General features: G+C 46.7%; 1 long non-coding RNA gene and 2 pseudogenes across 1 annotated transcript; all 3 read left to right on the forward strand.

Moving 5' to 3' along the window:
* The first annotated feature begins 439 nt into the window (after positions 1–439).
* Positions 440–558, forward strand: LOC111759181 (5S ribosomal RNA; annotated as a pseudogene).
* Positions 559–2373: 1815 nt separating this feature from the next.
* On the forward strand, positions 2374–20703 carry LOC131275569 (uncharacterized). The gene is made up of 3 exons (XR_009182990.2): positions 2374–2462; positions 13469–13593; positions 15990–20703. It is a non-coding gene; the product is annotated as an uncharacterized lncRNA (long non-coding RNA).
* Positions 3065–3183, forward strand: LOC111762848 (5S ribosomal RNA; annotated as a pseudogene).
* Positions 20704–20984: the final 281 nt, after the last annotated feature.

A 20984-nucleotide genomic window follows, 5' to 3' on the forward strand; every position in this document is an offset into this window, starting at 1 on the left:
GGCCGCAGGCCAGGCCCTGGTTGGCCCCGCCTCCTGGGCGCGAAGGTACCGGCTCTGGGTTGCCGACTGGTGGCAGGTGCTTAGCCCGGGCGCGGGGTGCTGAGGCCGGGCCGGCGGGCGGGCAGGCAGGCGGCGCCTGCGCTCGCGCCTGAGGCGAGTCTTTGCGGGAGAGTCGGGGGCCGGCCGGGCTGGCAACGGGGGTGCGCGTGGCGGTCGGGGGTCTGCAGGGCGCCGTCCGCGGACTGAGCCGTCTGTGGCGCGGGGGCCGCGCCGTGGGCCCGAGGGCGGGGCCGAGGCCGGTGGCGTGAGGGCAGGCGAGCGGCGGGGGTCCTGGGAGCCAGTGGCGTGCGGGGGAGGTGGGGCCCGAGGCCAGGTAGGGCCAGAGCGGCGGGCGGGTGGGCAGGGCGGCGGCGTGGAGCGGGCTCTTGGGGCAGCCGGCGTCGAGGGCCATAGCACCCTGAACGCGCCCCATCTCGTCTGATCTTGGAAGCTAAGCAGGGTCGGGCCTGGTTAGTGCTTGGATGGGAGACCTCCTGGAAATACCAGGTGCTCTAAGCTTTTGCCACGTGCCGCCCCCTCCCTCTCCCTCGCGCTCCTTTTGCCGGCCCGGAGCCCGGCTCCCCGTAGCTGTCAGGGCCAGGTATGCAGGCCCCCGGCCCCCGGCCCCCGCCCCAACCCGCGCGCGCCCTTCCCTGGCGGCGCAGCCGCGCAGGCAGCAACGCAGTCGCCGGCCACCCAGCCCTTCCTTGGGGCTCGCAGCCCCGCACCAACCCACACCTGGCTGGGACACGCAGGGGCTCGCGCCCACGCCCACTGCGCCTGGGCCCAAGAACCCAGGCCCGCTAGACCTGTCGGCGTCCGGCGGGCCCTGCCTCCGGCCCGTGCCCTGTAACCGTGCACACCGGGCCTGCCCCTTCTCGCCTTTCCCTGCCTTGCCTGGCGCCACGCCGATGGGCCCCATGCCACAGACTTCCCGTGGCTCCTTGAGCCCAGGAGACAGGCCCCACCCAACCAGCCACCCACATCCCTGGCCCCTCGGGCAGCGGGAAAGCGGGCAGCGCTCTTCCTCGGCCAGTGCGGTTGGTACCCCTGTGCCGACCAACGGAACACGGTCCTGAGCCCGCCAAGCAGACACACAGGCGCACGCACACACGCACGCACACTGGCACGTGCGCCCGCGGCCCATCGCTCCTCCCGCACGGGGCTGGCGGCATTCAGAGCCCAAGGCGCCTGGACACACCGCCGCCGGCGGCGGAGGCAGACCGGCGGCCACCTGGCTGAGCCCGGGTCCCACCTGGCTGAGCCGGGTCCCGGGCCGGTGCCTTCCCCGCCGGGTCCAGCCCAAGCACCAGCACCCGCCACCCGGGCCCGCTAAGGCCAGAGCTCCCTGCCCTGCCCGGCGGACACCCTCCGGTGTCCTGCCCGCGAGGCCTCTGGCCCGTGCCCCTCTGGCCCCAGCAGCAGCCCGGGGCCTGGCCCGTGGGCCGGGATCTGTGCTCGGGGCACGAGGGCACACGAAGGCACGGCGAGCAGAGGCGCTGGTCCTGGCAGCCCGGCTCCGCGGCCAGTTGGGCTAGCGGCTGGGAGACCGAGGCCCAGCGATGCAGGGTGTCACTGGCGGCGGGCAGCTGTGCGGAGGCCGGGTCTCGCTAGCGGGAGACCTGAAGGAAGCGGCATCCCGAGGGAGATCTCCCCCACGGGGCGCGCGGCGCGGGTTGCAAGGGTCCCTCCCGCCGGCGGCAAGCGCCCAGGCGCCTTCTGGAAGGACTGGCCGAGCCGGCGGCCGTGTCGCCCTCGCTTCCCGCCAGGCGCATCTGCAGGAGCTGGGCGAGCTCCGCCGTCAGCAGGCGCTGGCGACAGCGAGGCCTAGACCGGCTGAGGCCGGACGCCTGGAGGGCCTCGGGGTGGCAGGGCAGCGGGCCCGGGGCCCAGCTCTGCGGCCCAGGGCCTCTGGGAGGAGAGGCCCGTGCCCACAGCAGCCCGGCAGGGCCCAGGCGCAGGTGCGCGGGCACCGAGGCCACGCCCACCGCCGCGGCCCGGGTGCGGTTCTGCTGCTTGCTCTTCCGGACCTCCTGCTGCGGCTGGGCAGCCCCCAGTGCCAGGTCCAAGGGCCTGTGCTCTGGCCCCAGCTGCGCAGGCCTGCGGACAGCCTGGCCCCGATCCGGCCACCTGCCGCTCTCCACCTGGCTCCACGGTGGGCGTTTGCAGCCAGCGCGGCCGCCCGCATCCGACGCCGGCTCGTGGCCGACGCTCCAAGGGAGAGCGGCCGCTCCCGCGCACGGCGCGGCTGTGTGGCGTGAAGGCCAGGCGGCGTGCGGGGCGACCCCCGCCCTCCGCGTGGGCATGGCTCCTGGGAGTGGCCCCGGCAGGCGAGGGCAGAGCCCCGCGCGCGGCCGGGAGCGCGAGGTCTGGATGCGAGGACCCGCTGCGACGGCCGAGGGCCCAGGGCCCGAGCTCCGGGGGTAAGGCGTGCGGGGTGGGGGCGTGTGTGTGTGGGGGGGGGGCCGGGGGCGTGCGGGCGCGTGGGCGGCAGGCCCGGACTGGGGCTGGCCCCTCCTCCTGGGCCGGGGCGGTACCGGCTCAGGGGCGCCGGCTGGGCGTGGTGGCAGGTGCTTGGCCCGGGCGCGGGGTGGTGAGGCAGGGCCGGCCGGCAGGGGGCGCCGGCGCTTGCGCCTGAGGCGGTCGCTGCGGGAGAGTCGGGGGCCGGCCGGCCTGGTACCAGGGGTGCGCGTGGCGGTCGGGGGTCCGCAGGGCGCCGTCACCAACTGAGCCGTCGGTGGCACGGGTGCCGCGCCGTGGGCCCGAGGGCGGAGCAGGGGCCGGTGACGTGTGGGCAGGCGAGCGGCGGGGTACCGGGAGCCAGTGGCGTGCGGGGGAGCTGGGGCTCGAGGCCAGGTAGTGCCAGAGCGGCGGGCGGCAGGGCGGTGGCGGAGGGCCCAAGGGTCGGCCCCGGAGGCGGCCGCCCTCAGCCTCCGGGAGCGGGGCGGGAGCGGGGCGGGAGCGGAAGGCTGGCAGCGCGGCGTCGCGCAGCGGGCTCTTGAGGCTGCTGGCAGCAGCAGCCGGCGTGGAGGGCCATAGCACCCTGAACGCGCCTGATCTCCTCTGATCTCAGAAGCTAAGCAGGGTCGGGCCTGGTTAGTGCTTGGATGGGAGATCGCCTGGGAATACCGGGTGCTGTAGGTTTTTGCCACGCGCCGCCCCTCTCCACCTCTCGCTTGCGCTCCTTTTGCCCGCCCCGAGCCCCGCTCCCCGCAGCCCTCAGGGGCAGGTATGCAGGCCCTGGGCCCCTGGCCCCCCACCCCAACCCGCGCGCGCCCTTCCCTGGCGGCGCAGCCACGCAGGCAGCGGCCACCCAGTCCTTTTTTGGAGCTCACAGCCCCGCACCAACCCACACCTGGCTGGGGCACGCAGGGGCCCGCGCCCACTGCGCCTGGGCCCAACAGCCCAGGCCCGCTAGACTTGTCGGCGTCCGGCGGGCCCTGCCTCTGGCCCGTGCCCTGGAACCGTGCACACCGGGCCTGCCCCTTCTCGCCTTTCCCTGCCTTGCCTGGCACCACGCCGATGGGCCCCATGCCACAGACTTCCTGTGGCCCCCTGAGCCCAGGCGACAGGCCCCACCCAACCAGCCGCCCACGCCCTGTGGCCTCTCGGGCAGCGGGGAAGCGGGCGGCGCTCTCCCTCGGCCAGTGCCGACCAACGGGACACGGTCCGGAGCCCGCGAAGCAGACACACAGGCGCACGCACGCACGGACACTAGCACACGTGCCCAGGGCCCATCGCTTCTCCTGCACGGGGCTGGCGGCATTCAGAGCCCAAGGCGCCTGGACACACCGCCGGCGGAGGCGGAGGCAGACCGGGGGCCACCTGGCTGAGCCCGGGACCCACTTGGCTGAGCCCGGGACCCACTTGGCTGAGCCCGGGTCCCACCTGGCTGAGCCCGGGTCCCGGGCCGGTGCCTTCCGCGCCTGGTCCAGCCGAACACCAGCACCCGCCACCCGGGCCCACTCGGGGCAGAGCTCCCTGCCCTGCACGGCTGACACCCGCCGGTCCGCTGCCCGCGAGGCCTCTGGCCCGTGCCCCTCTGGCCCCAGCAGCACCCTGGGGACTCCTTCCCCCGGGGGGGGGGGGGGGGGGGGACGGCAGGGCCCGTGGGCCGGGATCTGTGCTCGGTCCACGAGGGCACACGAGGGCTCGGCGAGCAGAGGCGCTGGTCTTGGCAGCCCGGCTCCGCGTCTAGTTGAGCTCGCGGCTGGGAGACTGAGGCCCAGCGTTCCAGGGTGTCACTGGCGGCGGGCAGGTGTGCGGAGGCCGGGTCTTGCTAGCGGGAGACCTGAAGGAAACCGCATCCCTAGGGAGATACTTGCTAATTAAATCCAACAACACATTAAAAAGAATTATTCATCATGACAAAGTGGACTTTATACAAGGCATCCAAGTTTGGTTCAACACAAGAAACTCAGTCAGCATAATACACTACATTAATAAACCAGAGAAGAGAAATCACGTGATCTTATCAATTGACACAGAAAAGACATTTGATAAAATGCACCATCTTTTCTTGATAAAAGTACTACAAAAATGGGTATAGAAGGAAACTTTCTAAACATGGTAAAGGCCATATATTTTCTTCAATGGTGAAAGACTGAAAACTTTCCTGCAGAGACCAGGAACAAGACAAGGATGCCCACTGTCACCACTCTTATTCAATTTAGTGCTAGAGGTTCTAGCTAGACCAATCAGCCAACAACAAGAAATAAATGGCATCAAGATCTCTATGTGGAGATGATATGCTCCTATACCTAGAAAGTCCTGAAAAACCTGTAACAAAGCTGCTAGAACTCATAAACAATTTCAGCAGAGGGGCAGGATGCAAGATTAATATGCAAAAATCCGTAGTGTTTCTATACACTAGTAATGTGCAATCAGAGAAGGAAGTCAGGAAAAAAATTCCATTTACAATAGTGACCAAGGAATCAAATATTTAGGTTAAGTTTTTAACCAAGGATATAAAGCACTTATATCTAGGAGACTACAATGCCTTGGTAAAAACAGACAAATAGACAAAACTTAAAATAATAAATTGAAGAACATTCCATGCTCATGGATTGGAAGAATAAATATTATTAAGATGTCATTTCTACCCGAATTGATACACAGATCAGTGCAATCCCAAAAAAATTGTTTAAAGAAACAGAAAATACAATTATCAAATTTATTTGGAAGAGTTAGGGGCCCCAAATAACCAGAAACATCTTAAAAATGAAGAGCAAAGTTGGAGGACTCTCACTTCTGAACTATAAATTTATTACATAGCTAAAGTAAAAAAAAAATTAGCATGGTACTGGTATAAAGATAGACACATAGACCAATGGAACAGAACTGATAGTTTAGAAACAGACCATCATATCTATGCCAAGTGGTGTTTGAAAGGCTGTCAAACCCACCCAGCCAGGGCAGAACAATTTATTCAATAAATGGTGCTGGGAGAACTGGATATCCATATCCAAAAGTAAAAAAGAGGACCCTTATCTCACACTTTATACAAAAAAATTAACTCAAAAGCTCCTAGAAGTAAATGTAGGGAAACATCTTCAAGAACTGGTGGTAGGTGGTGGATTCTTAAACCTTGCCCCAAAAGCATGAGCAATGAAAGAAAACGTGGTTAAGTGGACCTCCTCAAACAAAAATACTTCTGTGATTCTAAGGACTTCATCAAGAAAGTAAAAAGGCAGCCCATTCAATGGAAGCATTTGGAAACCACATATCTAATAAGGATTTGATTTCCATTCATATAAAGAGATTATACAACTCAACAATAAAAGAGCAAGCAATCCAATTTTTAAAATGGGCAAAAGACTTAAAAAGACATTTCTCCAAAGAGAAAATACAAATCGCCAAAAAAGCACATGAAAAAATGTTCAATATTCCTAGCTATCAGGGAAACACACATCAAAACAGCAATGAAATAACACCTCACCCTGCACAGAATGACCATTATTTAAAAAACAGAAAACAGTAAGTGCTGGAGAGCATGTGGAGAAATAGGAATACTCCTTCACTGTTGGTGGCATTGTAATATGGTGCAGCCTCTGTGGAACACAGTTTACTGGTTCCTCAGGAAGCTAAATATAGAACTGCCGAATGATCTAGCACTTCCTCCACCAGGAATATTTCCAGAAGAACTGAAAACTGTGACACAGACACCGATGTCCATAGCAGCTTTATTCACAGTTGCCCAAAGTGGTAACAACACAAGTGCCCATCAATGAAAGAATGGATAAACAAGTTTATTCCTAATTATATACATATGATAGACTACTATGCTGCTATAAGAATAAATGAAATTGGGACAGAAGTGATAACATGGATGTACCCTGAGAACATTATGCTAATTGAAATAAGCTAGGCACAAAAGGACAAATGTTGCATGGTCTCACTAACATGAACTAAATACGAAGAATAATCACACGGAGTTAAAACCTAGAGTGTAGGTTATTAGGAGATAAGAGGAAGCCTGAGAAGGTATACTGATGCTTAATATATGTAGAAGGTTTTGTTTTAATTAACTTGACTGTAAAAATGTGGAAATGGATGAAGTTGATGGTAACACATTACTGTGAGTAGAACTAATGAAGCTGTTTTTTAAGTGGGAATGTGGCTGAAAAGCATAGTCTAGGGATGTAAATGTCAATTGAAAGAAACCTAGAGAATAGTCTAGGGACTGAATGACATAGTGAACCCAGAGGTGGATGAGAATTGTGGTTAATAGTCCAAATGCAAGAATGCCCTCCTGTAAACTAGAACAAGTGTACATCACTATTGCAAGGAGGTGAGAATGTGGAGAAGCTTGGGAAAAGTACAATTAGTGTAACCTATGGACTATAGTTAACAGCGATACTGTAAAACTCTCGCGTCATGCCAAAGATGTACTGTGTTAATAATAGGAGAGATGGAAAAAGTATGCCAAATATGTGCTATGGATCATAGTTAGTCTTAATAGTCTGATAATATCTCAAAATCTGTAACAAATGTTCCACATCAATGTAGTGTATTGGGGGAGGGGTGTTGTATGGGAATTCCACACATGTGCATGATTGTTTTATAAGTTCAAAACTTCCTTAAAAAAACATATTTTGAAAAAATCAGTTATAGGTATGGTCCATGCTGGAGCAAACTTCCTTTCCTTTTGTGGATAGACCTGTGAAACCTGGAAAACAACATATTTGCTTCCAACACACAATGATGGGACTAGTCTTAGGACAGATGTTTGCATTGCAGAAGGAAGAAATTAGAAGGAAAACAGCAAGCCTGAAACATATCAGGGAAAGCTCCATTAGATCCCAAAGTCTTCGTGTCGTCTGTGGGTTGATGCTGTGTCCTCCACGCCTGCTGGAGGCAGCCTGTCATTCCAGGCACTGGGGCAGATCCACACTCTCCGCCCAGTCGAGGCCCCGGCTCTCAGAGCACGGAGGGGGAATGGGATATAATCCTCAATGCTTTTATTTAGAGATTTTGTTACATGTGAAATTTTATTGTACTTCTAGTTTTAGCTTCTTACTAGGAAAAAAACACAACAACACATTTTTAGGACAAGAAGAAGATTAAAGAATCTATAACCTACTTCCTCATTTTTCAGTGAGGATCAATTAGCTCTCCTACACCTAACTGATAGGACTTTCAGAAAGAGGGAACAAAGAGAATGGGTGTTAGGTGATTACAAGAGAAATAATACACTTTCCCAATATGTTTCTCCTCAGATTGCAAAGGTTTACGTAACTTCACACGAAGTATCTGAAACTTATTTATGAAACTTTGGAACAAATGAATGAAAAAACTTGGAAATAGAGAGATAGAAAATAAGTTTACTACAAAATTATGAGAGCAGCCATCCAAGTGGTTGGTACTAAGGCAAAGAGCCTTGTCTGCATTATTAACTCTGCATATTTTTCTGGAAACAGAATTTCCAGATCTTTGTTGCCATAGATTTAGAGTTTAAATTGACATTATAAATTTCCATAATCTGGCAAATGATGGCTAAAAAATAAAGATTTTAAATGAATGAAAACCTGGGCATCTTGATGATTCTGATAATATAAGGCAATACCATGATCTTACAAAATTCAGCAGACTATTTAAAGAGACACACATTTTAAAAGTAAAATTCAAAATAAAAATAAAAAACATGTCAAGCAAAAAAGTGATTTTTCAAGTGCATTTTTGAAGACACTCATTAACTGCTAATAAATATTCACAACAAATTTTAAAGGGCAGAAGTTAAAAAAAAACACAATTAGCCAGATGTGTTTTGAACCTAATGATTTCACTTATAAACCATACAATTAGTATCTGAATATATTAAGTAGGTACATGAATGCTTCATGCTGGTTACTAAATTGCTTTGTTTGTCAAATGGATATATTACTTTACTCAGAAATAAATTTATATAACTCAAATTAGGAAACTGTGAAAAATAATTTCAAAGACTTATTACTCAGAGTAAAAGTATGAGACTAATTAAAACTAACTCTATTCAAATGCTTTCCAAGACCTAAATGAAAGGAATAATTTCCTTGGAAAATAGAGTTTCAAAAAATCGATTACAGCACAGAGGCAAGAGTTTTAGGAAGAGAGATGAAGAGAGAAACAGATAGCCAGAGTGTCATAGATTAATTCAATACAATTTCCTATTCCTGATAAACACAAATCTCTAAACTAAAAGGGCTTAGTCTAGGCCCAGCACAGTGGACTTCAAAATGTATTAAGTTACAACTACAGGCCATGCCATTTCTGTGGAGGAGAAATGTCCCCATATATACACCACATGTATAATATAGATACATATGTCTTTATATGTAATGATGTGTGTATATATGTGTGCATGATATAAATATATATTACATATATATACACACACATATGTAATGGTATGATCATGAGTTGAGTACTGAATTAGAGCGAAGGAATGAATATTTGTCCTGAAAAACAGATCAAGAAAAATGGAGGATCTATGGATTTTTAAGTCACTGAGAACTGTCTTAACGCAGCAGAGTGGGTAGAAGGAGAAAAACCTGTATTCCTCTTGCTAATTCTTAAACTGAGTCAAGGAAGAGTGATAAAGAAGTATACCTGCTGTCATCAGTAAACAGGAGGGCTGCAACTGGTTCATACTAGTTAAGGAGACACAAATTTTAGCACCTCTTCCTAACCTAGCATTCAGGGACATCATAGTAATGCTTGAAATTGACCTTGGAAGAAGTATTTTTTAGATAGAGCTTGGCAGAAACTATAAATGAAGTCTTGATTATTTACTTATTTTTTTTCTACCACGCAGGCATTTAAACATTCATCAGCATACCACTTACTAACAAATTTCCATGGATTCACTAATGAACAGGGATTTCTTCAAGAGCCTCAGTGAAGCGTATTGTGCTATATCAAGGTGGTTTGGGCTGGTGTATTTCCTAGACTCCCTGTCCCTGGATGGTTCTAGATTTAAACTCAGCCCAAAGATGAACGTGCACGCTATCTGGAAGGCCGATGTGATGCATGCAGACTTCACCCCTAGAAGCCACTGTGCTCAGAGCAGCTGAAGGCCACCCCTGAGGTGCCCTTGGGTCGGCTTATCCTCATTGTCCCCCACTTCACACCTGGCTCCCCTTCTGACGCCTGGGTCAGCTGGCCAGCAGGAGCCTCAGATGCAGGGATGGTAGCGCCATGGAGGTAGGAGGTTCCTGTGGACAAGCTCCCTCTTTGCACTTCCATCTTTGGTACTGGGTGTGTATGGCCCCTCTGATTTTTCTATAAGCTTCCCTGGTCCACCTGCACCATCACTTAGAACTGGCTCGTAGCTTTGTCTGATCCTCTCACTCCTCCCTCCAGAAACTTTCTTCTCCACCTCCTCCTTAACATTTGTGTGTGATCTGATTCCTGTAATCAATCTTGGCAACTGCAGAGGTTGTGCTCCCAGACTGAACTCTGACTAATTCAGAAACAGCATCAGGGAACAAAGATGCTCACATCACTTCTAGGTCCTGAAATACACGGGATAGGAGATTGAGAACAATTTTGTAGCAGTAATTGTTGTAAATAGGCATGCAAAGATGGATGCATTTAATTATGATAGTCACATAAAGTGCAGCATTTCTCTCCAGGGATGTGGTCCCCGATACTTTCCTCAGCAATTGCAGAACTTCCCAGCGCGCCCAGGCTCTGATGCTAAAAGCACAAACACGTGGTAGCCTCAGTGAATCAGATTGCATATCAGGTTAGTTAGAATCACATGCCACTGGTGTGCAACGAAGGCGTAGCCGCGTGTGTTACGCTTCACCTGTCCCTGGCGGAGGCTGCGGTAGTGCTCAAACCTTTCTAAGGACAGGAATCACCTGGACACTCATGGAACCATCCAGGAGCCTTCTCTAAGCCTGTCCAATCAGAACCTCCAGGGAAGGAGCCCAGACACCTGTGCTACAGGTTCATTTTGACAATAGGAAGTCTTCAGAAATTTGAGAATAGATGGTTAAGTCACAAGGTTACGCGATTTTGTAAAATTTACAAAAGGAAGCTATTTTATCCACTACCAGTAAGACGCCTGCCTCTTCCCCACGTTCATCTCAGCACACGTGTCCTGCCCTTCTAGCTAGGTGACCTGGAGGGCCGCAGGCACTTTTACCATTGAGCTGAGGGCAGGTTCACTTGCTGAATTATTTCATCTGACTTTGTAGAATATCTTCCCTTACTTCGGAGTCACTTTCCTGTACAGTTGAGTCATTCCCAGTCCTCTTGGCATTAGAAGAGCTTTTAGGAACACAAGCGCGTGGCTCGCAGCTTGCCGGGCTGCAGGACAAAGGCCGCCCGCTGGCTGCACAATGGGGCTGAAGGTTCCAGGTCACTGAGGCTGGAAGTCCAAGGCCAGGGGCTGGCCAGGCCATGCCCTGCCCAGGCGTTGCCCTCCCTGCAGTGCCAGGCCCGCGCCCTCCCCAGGCTTTTGCCCACTTCTCCTGCGTCTGCTCTGCCTGTGCTCGCTGACTTCTCGCTCCTCCCTGGAGCTTCTCTGTATCTGAATTTATCCCGCCCCTAAAACTCTCTAGGGATCTGGAGTAAGGGGTCCCATATTCCTTCGGGCAACCCCTTAACTAAAGGTAGCGCCTTCAGGAGGTCCTCCATGCACCTGGGTCCTGCCTGGCACGTGGATTGAGGCTGAGGACAAGTGCCCTGGGGGCTTCCTGACTCAGCCTCCTGCACCTGCCACCGGCGGATTCACGCGGGAGCGGAGGAGCCGCTGCTCAGATGCCCAGGACGCGGGCAGGTCAGTCAAGCACGGGAGAAAGGGCCGACGCCTGCGTGGACACAGGAAGAAAACGTTTATGGTCTTTCATTTACCAGCCAAACCCTAAGTAGTACATGTGTATCCAACAATTAACTAAACAGAAAATTCAGATAAAAGGAGCATTATGGAAAAAGTATAAAGATGAGTTTAAAAAAAACAATGGAAACATGGCAATATTTTGGTATAAATTTTAACCAAAATAACAGATCATACGAGTTCAGTAACACATTAAGAGAAAGAGATGAGCTTTGCCTGGTGAATAAACTCTTGATGTTTGATAAGCCAATAAATTAAGAGGATTAGAGCATACGAACCCACTGGAAATATTTTCAATCTCCTGATCATAAGAAACAAAACACTGACATTGAGCAAGATAACCTAAAGCTAAAATAGGCCAGTGCAGTGAGGACACTGACAACAAACTAGGTATTCAATATCACTTAAAAAATACTTCAGATAGCAAGCACACAAGATAATTGAAGTATTCTAAAATCTTACAGCTTATATTCAAAGCACACTTTAGAGCATCCCCCCAGTTTTACAATCCAGTAAATGTAATTCATATTCCCTGTAAGTTATGAAGAACAAAAAACAGTGCTAAGCATTTATTGATAAATAACACATTTCAGACAACAATGTTGGAGGCAAGAATTATCTTTTATTTTTCTACAAAAGATATCATAATAGTTTTGGCAAAGAGTATGCAGATGAAAATCCAGACAAATATATATGTTAGAGGTGTTGTCAGGCAATTAATTAATTTTTCCCCAGATTTGTGATGTTTTTTAATATTGCTAAATTCTATAATTTATTATAATCTCCCCTCTCATAAATAAGTATAGACTGTAAATAATTGTGCATTCATAAATGTATTCATTTTATTTTAAATAGTCATCTGTACTTCTATTAACTATAAGTCCCTAAATTTGGATTTACCTTTGCTTATAGTAGATAGTCAGTGAATATTTGAATATATACCTAATTTCCTACAAAGGATATCTTCCTTCTTAGATACAAATGAACTGCTCTCAGCTTGTGCCTGAGGCTTGGGGTAAAAGAATGGGAGAGAAATTGATGGGCATAATTTCCTTCACCATGCTTTACTGGTGGGAGCAACCTTGGTTATCTTTTTATTTTTGAGATTTTAATACATTAACAACTAGCTCTTTCCATGTTGACTTTATAAAATGAGCTTTTTTTTAAACAATAATTTCTCATTAAAAGAAGAGGACAAGGAGTGGATGTGGCTCAAGTGGTTGAGCTCCTACTCCTCACATGGGAGGTCCTAGGTGCAGTTCCTGATGCCTCCTAGAAACAAACAACAGCAACAACAACAAAACAACAAGCAAACAAATGGGAAGACCAGCTCAGGGGAGCCGATGTGGCTCAGTGGTTGAGTGCTGGCTTCCCACTTATGAGGTCCCAGGTTCAATCCTTGGCCCTGGTACCTCAAAAAAAAAAGAGAGAGAGAGAAGGACTATATATACTTTTCCAGAACATCAAAGAGCTTAAGAAAAATATGTAGATTACCTGACATAGTAGGAAATTAATACCTGATAGTAAACCTACCTTATGGGTCTTTATTTTTGATAACTTAAAAAATGTTTCTTGAAAAATAACTTACATACCGTAAAGCACACGTATCTTAAGTGCAAAACTCGAGGAAGTTACACAGGCACACACACAACTGCCAAGGTCAGGAGACCCAACCTGCACAAGGCCTTCCCTGGCTTCCCAGTCCGTTTTCACAGGAATTGCTCACCCCCAGAGGTCGTTGCTCTTCTAACTTCTATCATAAATAAGTTTTGAGTGTGACCCCAAATTAGCCCTTTGCTGCATTTTCTTTACCTCCGGCAGGTCTACACGTTCTCTGAGGGACATATTTGCACAACTGTTTCACTAGTTTTCCAGAACCCCAATAACTAATACTTGTGTTAAATTATTAATGACACATTTTCCATTCATATCAGTTAATTAATAGTTGGTTAAAAACACCAAAAATAAAAAATAAAAAAACCCAACTTGTATAATTAAACAGGATGCTTCTCTCTGGCTCATGTCTGTGTATGACTGGCTTGTGTGTGTGTAGTGTACCTGAATGCAAGTACTGGTACACAGATATTCTAATTTTCTCTATTTCAGAGGCCTACTGAAAGGAGAAAGAAGAAATATATTTATTGGCCTGATTTATTTCTTCTCTACAACCCTCTACTAGAATAGTTACAACAGATTCCTTCAGATTGGTCCAGGAAGACTTTCTTGAAATGGTAAGTTATCGGCATAATGGTGTATTAGTCAGACGAAGGGATGCTGCTGCAAAATACCAGAAATCAGCTGGCTTTTATGAAGGGTATTTATTTGGGGTAGAAGCTTACAGTTACCAGGCCATGAAGCATAAGTTACTTCCCTTACCAAAGTCTGTCGCCAAGTGTTGGAGCAAGATGGCTGCTGACGTCTGTGAGGGTTCAGGCTTCCTGGGTTCCACGCTTTCTGGAGCTTGTTTCTCTCCAGGCTCAGCTGCCCTGCTTGCTCCACAAGGCCAGCTGTTGACTATCAGATACCGGCTCTGTCTCTCTCCCCGTGGCTCGATTCTCTCTGGGCTCAGCTGTTCTGCTCCTCTGTGTGCTTACTTCCCGGGCTCCAATATGAAAACTCCAACCTCCCTTCTCTGCGGTGCAGTTTCTCTGTGAGTTCCCATCCACCGAGGGGGCGGGGACTCAACATCTACTGAAGTGGCCCAATCAAAGGCTTAGTCATTATTTCATCAAGTAAAGTAAAACCTCCAAATCCAACACACCCTAATATATCTATACACCCAGAAGACAAGAATAGTTTACAAACACAATCCAATATTTCTTTTTGGAATTCACCAGTAATATCAAACTGCTACAAATGGGAAGAGTGAGAGAGGCAGGGGTGGGTAGAAGAGTGGTAAACACTCAAATCTAAGGAGAGAAAATATGCAGCATGCATGTAATGGAATTAACAAATCATATTAAAGATTAAGTAAACTAAGCATGTATTTGGGTACATGTGGAAGCTGGGGAATGGGAGGCAAGTGGAGAATAACAAAGACAAAGAGAATCAAGAAAGGTTATAAAGGGCAAATAGATAAACTTAGCCAGTAGGAGTCAGATTGAGGGTGAGGCATGATTTCTGTGGAAAACAAGCAGATAATGGAGGTCTTTCACTTGGTGAAAAAGACAGACCTTAGAATTTGACCCATACTTACTTCGTCGGAACTTTAAATTTGTGGTGCTTTAGCCAAATATTTAATAAGTGCCTCCTGTGGCAAAAAACTCCCTCTTTTTTTTTGTTTTTTATTTTTAGCTTTTGTCAAGTAACACTGTCAAAATCCTTTATTTTTGTTAGGTACAGCATAGCGCCATCCTTGGATTTTTGCCTTTCCCTGAAAAATGTGCATTACTAAATGCTGCCTTAGGGGCCTAGTATCTGAGTGCAATCGGCAGTAGGCAGTCCAAGGTCTCCCCTCATTTTCTCACTGACAACAGGTTTTGCAGTTACTTTGAGTCTGTAAATAAGTTTTAGGAGGAGGCTAGTTAAATGTAGATACTTCTAATTTAACAAATTGCAGTATTTAATCTATCTTTTTAAACCGAAAGTCTCCTATATTCCAGAAAGGGAGTCTCCCTTTTTTGGGGTCACTTTCTGCAGTCGGGGTCCAACTTTAACCCGAGGGACAGCACTGTGGTTAAGCTTAATTCATAACTCAGACTCTAACTGAATAAATTGCTAATTCTGTTACTTGGACAAATTACTTTACTTCTTCAATAGCCTCATTTGTAAAACAGAGATAATAGTACCACCTCTTTCAAGAACTGGTATGACTATTAACTGAGGTAATTCATGCGACACTGCAGACAATTTAGCTTTTAGGTCACTTCTGTCACTTGCCCTTTGTACATTTAGTATGAACATTCCTCCTGTTTTGTTTCCTGAAGTTTTCTTACCATTTCCCAGTATGAACCATAGATTTTAAGATTACTTAAAACCCATTGCAGGAATCCAGCCTCCTGTAAATGTAGATATACCCATCCTCCATCCTGCAAGCGAAGCTCGTATATTCATGCTCTGCTGTGAATTCTGCATTCACGCTGGCTTGCTACACTTATTTTCTTTAGCTTTCTTGGCACACAGAAAACTACAATAGCATGTTTCAGCTCAGAGATCTATGACTTCCTTCATGTCAATTTGAAAAAATTTGCACCAGTGCTGCTGAGGCTACTGCTCAGATGATTCACTAAAATGGCTAGTTTGTCACAGTTAACTTCAGGCAGCCTTAGAGCCACAGGAATACTGGCAAAATTTCAGCTTCACTCTTCAGATATTTAGACCTTGGGCAGACATATTAGCCACAATGTTTATGGAGTGTGCCTGGTTGGAAAGAAGCAACTGGTGCCATTAGCTAGACCCCTGGGAAGGGCCCTCGAGGGCTCCAGAAATGTAATACATCAACCCGCTTCTTCAGATTATGCAAATACACTTTTTGTAGAGTCCATGGGCACTCAGATTTTGAAGCAGCAGATGTTTTTGAGAGTAAGGATTACTTTATTTGCTTGTTAATAAATGTATTTACACAAATTGTACTCCTACATATTTACATAGTATTCTTTGTCATGCTTACTCCTTCCCATACCCACAGCCTCCCATGACAAGCTTCCAACATCTTCTGCGTATCTGGTGGAAAAAGGCAAAGGACAGAACTGTCAGCCACTTGTACCTTGAAGCCCTTCGACAACTCCCCACTCCGATGAGAGGGGCTGTGTCCTTCGAGAGTCCACCAGGGCCTGCAGGACTGCAGCCGGCCGCCTTCTTCTCGAGGTGCAGCCATGACGTTTCCTTCATTTCCTTCTTTCTTTTTCAGGTTTATTTTTATTTTTATTTTTTATTTTTACACTTTTTAAATTAAAGTTAATAGATCACAAAGAATGTTACATTAAAAAACATAAAACACATAAGAAGTTCCCATATACTCCTTTCCCCACCCCTACCCCATCATTTTTGTAAATTGTATTTTTTGGAAGATATATACATCACACACAGAACAATGTTACATTAAAAAATGTAACAGGTTCCCGTTACCCCCTCCCCCACCCCCTCACCGTACTCCTCCCACACCAACCAACCTCCCCCATCATTGCGGCACACTCATCGCACTCGGTGAATGCATTTTGGAGCACTGCTGCACTGCATAGATAATAGTTCACCCTGTAGTTCACACTCTCCCCCAGTACATTCAGTGGGTTAAGGCAGGATATGTAAAGTCCAGCACCTGACCCTCCAAAATCATTTACGACAACTCAAAGTCCCCAAAATGCCCCCTCATCACATCTCTTCCCTCTCCCGGCCCTTAGCACCTACTGTGGCCACTTTTTCCTCCTCAATGCTATAATTTCTTCTATTACTAGTCACAATAGTTTTATAGTAGAATATCAGTAAGTCCACTCTAACCCATATATATTTTTAAAACATTTTTAAATACTTTATTTTTTTAGAATTAAAAAAATCTTCCCTCCTTCCATGAATCCTCTGCTCAGGTTTTCTGCTGGGTCAGAACCAACCCTACCTCCCTAACCAGATGAACACCTCACCTAGTTAACTGCTGAAAACACAGAGCTATCAGCTTTTTAGTTTTTTTTTCTTAGATTCTCCCATTGGACAAGCTACTCCTTTCCTTTGGCATACGTATTTCAATCTGCAGTTATTTACGTGCACATTTATTTGCTTACTGCCTTCCCTCTTAGACCATCAGTTCTGTGACAACGGGCACAGCGGTTTGTCCAGGCTCAGCTCCTGCTCCTGCTCCTGGCACTGCACCTGCCTGGGGCACAGATGTCGGGTTGGGTCAGTGCTGGCACTGAGCCCAGGGCTCCAGGAGCCAGGGCAGTTTATCTCAAGGAACCAGGAAGGAGGGATGGCAACAAATTCAAGATCTAGAAACATCCTGCCTTCTGAAGTATGTTTTGGGAAGTAGGATGCAGGGTCACCTGTCTGCCAAAATGACCCATTAGGGATGTGGTTTTGTGAGCTAAGATTAAGAGCTGAATTTAAATGTGCTTTCAGGGAGGAGTTCACACTGATACTAAAATTCTCAGGAGGTTTCCAGCGAATGGAAGTGGCAAGCATTTAAGATCCCCTAATATCTGATCAGGTAAAAAATGGATGCGCACTTCTAGTTTGAATAAATGACTGGCGTTTCCAGGGTCTGCTCGCGTGTCCCCCTCCTGAAGCTTTGGGATTCACTGTGGTGGTAGGTGAAGAGGCTTGTGGTGGCCACAGGCAGTTCCTTTCAGTAGCAGCTGGTATAACCGTAGTGAACTGTTGGCTGATGACAGTGCTCAGGACACCATGGGGTCCTGACCTGGGGTGAGAGTGGAACGTGACACGGTCTTTTCAACGGACTTCTCCAAATATAGGTCTATGTTAGGGAACAGACGTGTTGACTCTATTTGGTCCATTGGCTACTTTGTTTACGAATTCTTTACAAATGTATGATCTAAACAACTTTGAATTCCAGTGATACAGATATTATTTAATTATTTGGATTCATATTCTCACATTTATTCACATAAGGCTATTAAAAATTTGAATACAGGGTACCTGAGGATCTACTGGTGGTGGTTTTATTACTTTTTCTTGCATTTTTTGGCTTATCATTTTCTAAAACTATAAACAATGATAACTACACTACAAACTTTTATTTTGTCATGGGCAATCGTAGGTAATTTACAGGGACACTTCATTTTATTTAATCCAGTCCATGGCTTTCGATGAATTATTAGCAGAGAATAGGTCTCTTAGGAGTATTTTTGAAATAAATAAACATGAAGATTAGCATTCTAATTCTAGGTCTGCTAGGTGTGCTCACTCTCTTTCACAACTAGTATCATCTTAAAAAACTATACAACCATGAAAAAGTTATTTTCAACTTCAAAAGGAAGGAAGTAGCTTTTATTCTTTCCTTTTAAATCTACATTTCTAGCAGTAGGTAATCCAGTAATTTTTAAAGGTAGATAAATCTGTTTTTGTGTAATCTTAGTTTTTGTGTAATCTTAGTTTTTGGAAAAGTAAATCCTGATATTAGTAGATCTATTTCAGAAAACTTGTGTTTTTATCCTCTTTTTGCCCCCTTGGAATTAGGCTGCTACATTATTTTTCATTTCATTCCTACTGCTTCCAATGCTAACATAGTGAAGTCACTTGGTAATCATCCTCTCAGTGAATCAGGATTTGAAGAACTAAATCCATCTCCATGTTCAGGTGCTGCAAATACCTGAAGACAGCTTTCTTACGCCCTCATCTTCTCTCCGTAAATACCACCTCCCATAGTTTAAATACACCCATTTACTTAATCATCCCTATTTTAAGCGAGATTTAGTAGAATGGTCATGGGAAAAAACAGTTTAGTTTAACTTGGAAACTTACTTTATAACCTAGAGCAAGTTATTAACAGTCCTCAAAGTCTTGAGAGTGCTGCGAGCTATAAAGTTCTATGAACACATCAACAATATTGCGTACCTGACATCAGGTAATGAGTTTACTCCTACCACAGTCTTATTAATTGGTAATTGTTATTGGGTTTATTTTGATTTTGCTAATTCTCCAAATCCATCACTCTAAATGTACCCATGTCTTTATTTATTCTGTTTAAAATGTGGTGCTGAGACCTGGACCTCATGCTCTAGGAATCTCTGTCCATGGTAGAATGCTGTGGGTTTCTGTGAGCTTTACATCTATTATGAAGGCTAAGTCAATAGACATTGTCTATGGTTGTTCCCAGACCTATCAGCCCAGAAATCAAAAAAGAAATTGAGACTATTCTGATATGAAATATAGTTTTAACTAGATAAAAGAATACCACTGATAGTTTCCTTTTGTAATCAATCACAATTTACTGTTATTTTACTTTTTTCTCCTAAGATCACACTGCAACAATATCAAGTTTACCAGTCTCTAATTATCGGTACCATGTATACCCAATTCAAAAAAAAATGTGGGCCACTTTTATATGGCTGCAGTCTTCTTTGAAAATTCTTATACCTCTAACAATTTTTATTATTGCCTGGATATGGTTGACCTAAAAACTGAATTAATTTAAGGATGAAGTGCTCTTTCATTACTTGGGACTTCAGTTCCCTCATTCGTATTTTTCCCATGTTTTTACTACACTTAAAATATTAAGTCAGCATACGTAAAATTGATTTTGTTGGTACTTCCCCTCTATGAATTTTAGATTTATGTAACTATCATCACAATCAGCATCCAGGAAAAGTTCCAACATCACAAAAACCTCTAATACCGTATTCCCTTAAAATCACTACCCTGGTAGTCATAGTCATTGTCCAATCCCTACCCTGGTAGTCATAGTCTATAGTTAAATTCTGTATTTGTCCTCAATCCAGAATCTGCTTTCCCGCCCCCCCCCCCCCCCCCAGAATCCTCAAATAGTTTCTCTAAATTACCTGGAAACAGAACTCCTCTTGAATTCTATAGTTGAATTCTGTATTTTCCCTCAATCCAGAATCTGTTTTTATTCCCCCAGAATCCTCAAATAGTTTCTCTAACTTACCTGGAAACAGAACTCTTCTTTAATTTGAATATTTTCTCTTAAAAAAATGATTCAGGAGAAAAACTAGAATAGACTCTTTATATAAATGAAGGTACTCTGTTCCTGAGAGTAGACTTTGATAGGAGGAGAGAATAAAGTAATATTTAGAGAAACCGAGAGAGTATGTGGGCAAAACAGTAAATCAGGGATCTCAACAAGAGACAAATTTGGCTAGTATTATGATACAGTGTGAAAGGAAACATGATCTAAAAGCCAAAATACATAGATTATCATCCTACATATGTGGAGGTTTCACTAAATCATCTTTATGGCTCTGGTTAAAACTGCTGTCCTCCAGTTTTGAGTTGACTTGGTTCACTGGTTACTGTTTGTATTTTTCATATAACTAATAAGTATATAGCTGGAGTGCCTGTGTTCTCAGGGCTAGATGTCCATAATTAACTACTTGATGGAGTCTACTAGGCATCAGATATTAAAACACTTGTTCAACATGAGCTCAAATTAAAATATAAGACATCACTTCATTTAAAGGATGTTTAACACCTGATTTTCATCACATTCAGTTGGTATTTAAATACACACCTGAAATAAGTTTTTTCCCTTCGTTTTATACTTAGATTATTAAATGTCATAAAAATAGAATTTGTTCTTACAGTAATCTTATTTCTATATGTATTTGTACAGTAGTATTTTTCATAAACTTCTTCTATAGCACACTTATTGGGTTTGAAACATTCTCAAAAATAACAATGATAAAGCATAACTTGGTTCTTTGGTTCAGAAAAAATATTATTTTTCTTTGTTGTTGTTAAATTAATATTTACTAAGTCCTGGGGATTTCCCTAAGCATTTTTTTTGGCATCAAAAGAGAGCAGCTGGGGAAGCAGACTTGGTCCAATGGATAGGGTGTCTGCCTACCACATGGGAGGTCCGCGGTTCAAACCCCGGGCCTCCTTGACCCGTGTGGAGCTGCCCACATGCAGTGCTGATGCGCGCAGGGAGTGCCGTGCCACGCAGGGGTGTCCCCGTGTAGGGGAGCCCCATGAGCAAGGAGTGCGCCCCATAAGG

Source organism: Dasypus novemcinctus, chromosome 23, assembly GCF_030445035.2.
Source record: "Dasypus novemcinctus isolate mDasNov1 chromosome 23, mDasNov1.1.hap2, whole genome shotgun sequence".
Taxonomy (NCBI): domain Eukaryota; kingdom Metazoa; phylum Chordata; class Mammalia; order Cingulata; family Dasypodidae; genus Dasypus; species Dasypus novemcinctus.